Source organism: Haliaeetus leucocephalus, unplaced genomic scaffold (genome assembly GCF_000737465.1).
Source record: "Haliaeetus leucocephalus isolate CR32 unplaced genomic scaffold, Haliaeetus_leucocephalus-4.0 Scaffold656, whole genome shotgun sequence".
Lineage (NCBI taxonomy): Eukaryota > Metazoa > Chordata > Aves > Accipitriformes > Accipitridae > Haliaeetus > Haliaeetus leucocephalus.
Window position 1 is genome coordinate 6,907,664 of NW_010973092.1, and position 5,173 is coordinate 6,912,836.

General features: G+C 55.1%; 1 protein-coding gene across 2 annotated transcripts in view; it reads right to left on the reverse strand.

Annotated features, from left to right (window-relative positions):
• RPS14 (ribosomal protein S14) overlaps nucleotides 1–148 on the reverse strand; it is a 3,542-nt gene extending 3,394 nt beyond the window's left edge. The window contains exon 1 of one of the 2 annotated variants that reach the window (XM_010578942.1): nucleotides 66–148. The gene's annotated coding sequence lies outside the window, so the exon portion shown is untranslated. Of the gene's footprint in view, nucleotides 1–59 lie in introns of both variants that reach the window. The other variant, XM_010578943.1, reaches the window with a different exon arrangement.
• Nucleotides 149–5,173: the final 5,025 nt, after the last annotated feature.

A 5,173-nucleotide genomic window follows, 5' to 3' on the forward strand; every position in this document is an offset into this window, starting at 1 on the left:
CGGGGAGGCCGCGGCGAGGCGCGGGCGGGCGGATGGCAACGGATGCGCGGCAGCCCCACACTCCCCTGCGGGTCTCCTCCGGCGGCCGCCGCTGGAAAGGAAGCGGCAGGGGCAGGGGGCGGAGGTCACCGCCGCTCACCCGGAAGTGGTGGCGGGAGGCGGCCGAGTGCCGCGGGGGGAAGCGGCGTTTCCCCGATCGCAGGGCGGGATTCTACCCCGATCCCGATCCCGCCACGTCGGCTGCCGCCGTGCAACCGTGAAGGGCACTCCCGAGGGCAAGCCGGGCCGACCTCCCCAAGATGGCGCGGCCGCCTCCCCCTCCCCGCGTCCCTTCCCAAGATGGCGGCGCCCTCCTCCCCAGGGTCCCCCCAAGATGGCGGCGGCCGTTTGCCGAGGGTCCCTCCCCAAGATGGCGGCGGGTGCGCGGTTGCCTGTTTCTGCCCCTGACAGAGCCGTGCTGGGAGAGCGTTGGAAACGCAGGCCCGAATCGGTTTAAAAACCAACGAGAGGAAAATCGGTGTAAAGTCAGCACGCTGACCGCTTCCTCCTGGCCGGGCAGCCGCAGTCGGCGCTGCCCGGGCTCAGCTAGAGCCGGACTGGGGCACAGGCCTTTCCCCCTCGCTCCACCGTCGGGCAGCTGAGCACAGCGAGGTGTCATGGGGGTCCAGGCAGCTGCTTCTCCCTGCCCTGAGCTCAGGTGGGAGCCCTGACTGTGAGGAGGTGTTTGGGAATTTACCCGTAAGGGGATGTACATGGTGGTTTTAATATCCGGAAGTCTGGTGTATTTTCTCTTAAGGAGCTAACGGGAGAGATTTCAGTACAGGTAATTCTCTGTTGGGAACTCGGGCGGCTGATGTGAGTGGTGTAGACTTTGCAGCTGCGAGCGCTGGTGCAGGGACTACCTCCCACAGCAATTATTGGGGGAGATTTCTTCCACCTCTACAGCAAACAGAGTGTAAATTTATAAAGTTTGACGTTAAGGTGGTCCAGCCAGTGAATATTTTCTGGTTCCACGTGATCTAAAAAGCGCTCAGGAGAGTAAGGATGGGAAACATCAAAGACCTTTGGAAAAAAGGCAGGTTGAACCTGATTGCATAGCGCTTGCGATACGCTTCCTGGGCCTGATCCTGCCCTGCTTCCAGATGCCCCCGCCAGGCACTGAGCTGCCTCCGGCGCTTAGTCCTCTGGGGAAGCGGAGAGCTCGGAGCCAGGCAGGACTGCGTTGTGAGTGACAGACTGGGAGCCCACCCATGGGTGCCTACATGGGGAAGGCTGACATGCCTTCAGATCTGCACCCAGGAGCTGTGTTCAGAGCTGGTCTGACCAGAGGAGAAGCAGATGTACGAGGGAGGCTCCTTGAAATGGCCCCGCTAGGGAGACTGCACGGTCCAAAGGCCTGAGAACACATCTGTGGGGAGGGTCGAGCACGTCTGTCTGACTGACAGCATTTGCTGCTGGCCCGTGGGAAACTTCTGACTCTTTTCTCGCGCTCATCAGCTCCGCAGTTCTGGGGTGCTGCGTGTTTTTAGGGGAGCATCCACATGCCCGGCAAGGCTGATGTCTTTCAGAGTACCTTTTCCTTTCTCTGGCCAAGCATCCCAGGTCCCTCCAGGATGCAAACTCCTCAGCTGCCACCAGGGAGAAGAGGTTTGGTCCGTAAGGCTCCCTGCTTCTCTACACTCTCCTGTGCTGAGCTTCTTCCCCAGGAAAGCTCTCTGTGCTCACGGGTGCCACTGTAATACTTGCCTCGACACTGTGGGCCACTCGTGCCCACTCCTCCCTTCGTCAGCAGTTTGCCATTGCGTCAGGGATCTTCCTGTTTAAATATTGAAGGAGAGGCTTTTAAAATATACATTGGCGGGACTGCTGTAATTCCAGCTGGGGGCTCCAGTGACACTGGCCATGGCCTGATTTGAAGGAAGGGGGGAAGGAAGGAGCTAGCAGCAGTCAAGCACTGCAGAGGTCAGCCTGCGTCAGACCATGTGTGTGGTGGTGGCTGCGGGTGACCCGTCTGAGAAGGAGCCATGGGGACGGTGAAGGGTCTGCAGGCAGCCTGAGCCAGGCAGGGTGGGTTCCTCCCCAGGGAGCCACGCATGCAGGGCAGGCTGCAACGATCCTCCACGAGGCTTGCACCAGCCTACAGATGTTCCCCTGGAACAGATGCAAGCCAGAGGCAAGGAAACGGGCAAGCCTCCACTTATGGGGTAACAGGCTGAAATAACCAGATGAGCTTCTAAAAAAAAAACCAACACCAACCCAGCAGTTCAAAATCCAATGCTGCCCTCAGCACAAAAGCATCTGGGAGGCAGGCTGCTCCCAGTCCCTCCAGGCTTTGTGCGGGATGGGGCTTTCTCCACTCCCTAGGAAAAATTCTTTCCTTTTGCTTTGCCCTGCACCAGTCTTGGCATGTCTGCAAGGGAACTGCCTGCCCTGCAAAATGTTCCTGGGGCTCAAATGCCAGTGCTGTCCAGGCTGTCCTAGCTGCTGAGGACAGCACTGAGGATCTTCCCAGTCTGGGATGAGCAAGAAGGGAGGAACTCAGCAGGGGCTGCAAGGATTGCATGCTCCAGCCTGGCGGGGAAGGATGGGAAGGATGCTCAGGCCACGGTGGGGTCAGCGCCAGAGATGATGTGTATTTGCTTTGAGAAATCCCCCAGATTTAGTTCCTTAATGGGTAATTAACATTCCAGATGCTCCTTGGTAATAGCCTCTCCAGCCCATGGGAAACCCACAGACACAGTGATGCTGCAGGCGGATTTCGTAAGTCAGCCGGTGACTAAACAAAAAGGGAGCCCGAGAGCCAAAGCAAATGGAAACACTGCTCTCGACCTCTTCTCCTGCCCGGGCTTTGGCCCTGGTGTACACTGGTCCTGGCTGAGAGGGGTCAGTGGGAAGCGACTGGCCTGACCTGCAAAGGCCCTGGCTCCGGGCTTCCTGCAAGCAGGAAATTTTGGCGCTCAAATGTCACTGTTTCGGTGGCTGCATCTTGTTCCCATTAGCCACCAGACCAATGGCCTTACTGGTGGCCTTGAAACAGAGATTGGAGCTGGAAGAGGCCAAAACTCTCCCCAGAGGCTGAACCCTTGCTTTCTGCCTGGTACAGAGCAGAGCCTGCAGTTGGGGCTCTCAGACAACTCCAGGCCCCTCAAAATGGCATCTTTCCTCTATAGTCCCGGCAAAGAGAAATTTGGGGCCCCGAATGCAGCCATTCACAGGTACAAAAAAAAAAAAAAAAAAAAAAAGGTTTTCCATTTGCTTTTAAGGCCGTTTTTAGTTTCAGAAAGGCAGTTTGTGCATGCACACATGTAAAATGATGTGTCAGAAACAGGCGTAAGAAGATTAAAAAAGAAATCTCCAACGCTGAAGTTAAAGCACTTAAGGAATTGGCAGAGACTTCAAGAGCTGGTTTCTGGTCCTAATGAAGTCAGTGGAAGTGCTGCCACGGACTTCAAGGGGACCATAATTTGGCTGTAACTCAGTAGGGAGCTGAAAGTGTTGATTAATAAATTGGAGACAATGCGGAGGAAAGCCGCTGAACTTCTTTCCGACAGATGTGCTGAAGAAGAGCCTGCAAGTTAGAAGCATGCAGGAAAGGAACTGGTTTCCTTTGTGTTTGCAAACAGAAGATAGGCAGAAAAAAAGCTACCTGATACTCATGTAAAATGGTAGAGCTGGTATTAATAAATACCAATGCCTTTCTGAGCAGCCTTCTGTTTCCAGTGAGTAGGTCATTCTTTTAAAAAAAATGTATAAGCAAATGCCAGACCAAGAATTCAACAAATTCCTTTTTCTCAGAAGTAATTATTCAGTGGAAAAGTTTACTGCTGGAGATTGTGGATTCTGCAGATTGTCCTCGGAGTTTGGTGCGTGCCTTTGATTACTCATTGCTGGCTTTTTGCTCAATGATTTGTGCATGAATCTCCCCTGCTAAAACTCTGACGGAGGTTAGCATGGCCTCAGAAAGCTGTTCCCGGTGGAGATACATTTTCAGGCTGAGTTTGCAAATCATTTAAGGCTGAAAAAAAAAATCCCTTTAATACCCTTTACAGCAGTTCACAGTTGAAAAACTTCCTGTTTGTCCCTTTTTTGTTTTCTGAGCTTTCAAGTAACTTTGGCGTATGCAAGACATTCAGAGATCTTCAGAGAAAAGGCTTGTGAGGGAACTGAAATGTTTAAGGATAAGAAGTCTTTGACTTCAATGAATGCTTCAGAGTGCATTAGAAAATTTGCAGCCATAATTGTATGCAATTCTTTGTGTCTCCTTCCCTACGACTTCCTTTCTTCTTTTCTTTTTGTTTGTTTATCTGCCTGTTTCATTTGATTGAAATTGCTTCCTCGCCTCCCGTTAAGTCGGAAGCTCTCCCAGAGCAGGCTGCCAAAACCAAACCCAACAGACCTTCTGCCGCACCTCATCCCGGTGGGCTGGACACGAAACCTGGTGGGGTCTTCTTCGCGCACTGCATCCCTTCTCACGCAGGCGGTGAGGCGGGCCCGGGCGGCTCTTGCTGGCGATTAACGTGGGCTCCCTTCTCCTGGACTGGAGCGTGTCTCCGCATGCCAGCAGAGCCCCCGGCAGCCTCCATGAGGAGGGCAGGGGCAGGAGCGAAGCTGCTGAGCCGTGTTAAGCTTGTTTTTCCCCTCTCTGAGGAATGAAGGGAATTTTGTGTGTGTGCGTTGCAGGTCAAGGGGCAGCCAGCCTGTGACTCAGATGCCTACCTTGAGCTTGTCTTGGAGTCAGGGCGGAAAAGCTGAAACGATGTGATGTACCCGCGCTCCGAAATCAAACCCGGGTTCTGCGGCTGGGGAGGAGGATGGGGACAACCTCAGGCTTAACTGGCTTCAAAAATCTGACACGAAGGGCGCGCGCGTCTGCACGCACGCTGGGAGAAAGACAAAAGGACTCTTTCTGGGAGGCATCAGCCTGGCACCCCAAACCCGCTGCCTGGGCCTTATCCTTCGGGACACCCCGCGGGGGAACAGCCGTGGAGAGCAGGGACCTGGTGGGAGCATCGCCGGGTAGAGCATCGCCGGTGCCCCAGGCCCCGGGGGGATGGAAGGAGCCCTCCCGTCGGGAGATGATCGCCCGGCATCATCCCCCGTGCCCCGACGGGGCTCTCGTCTACAGGGGGCTGAGGACCAGGCAGCCGTGCTGGGCAAGGGGGGGGACACACGC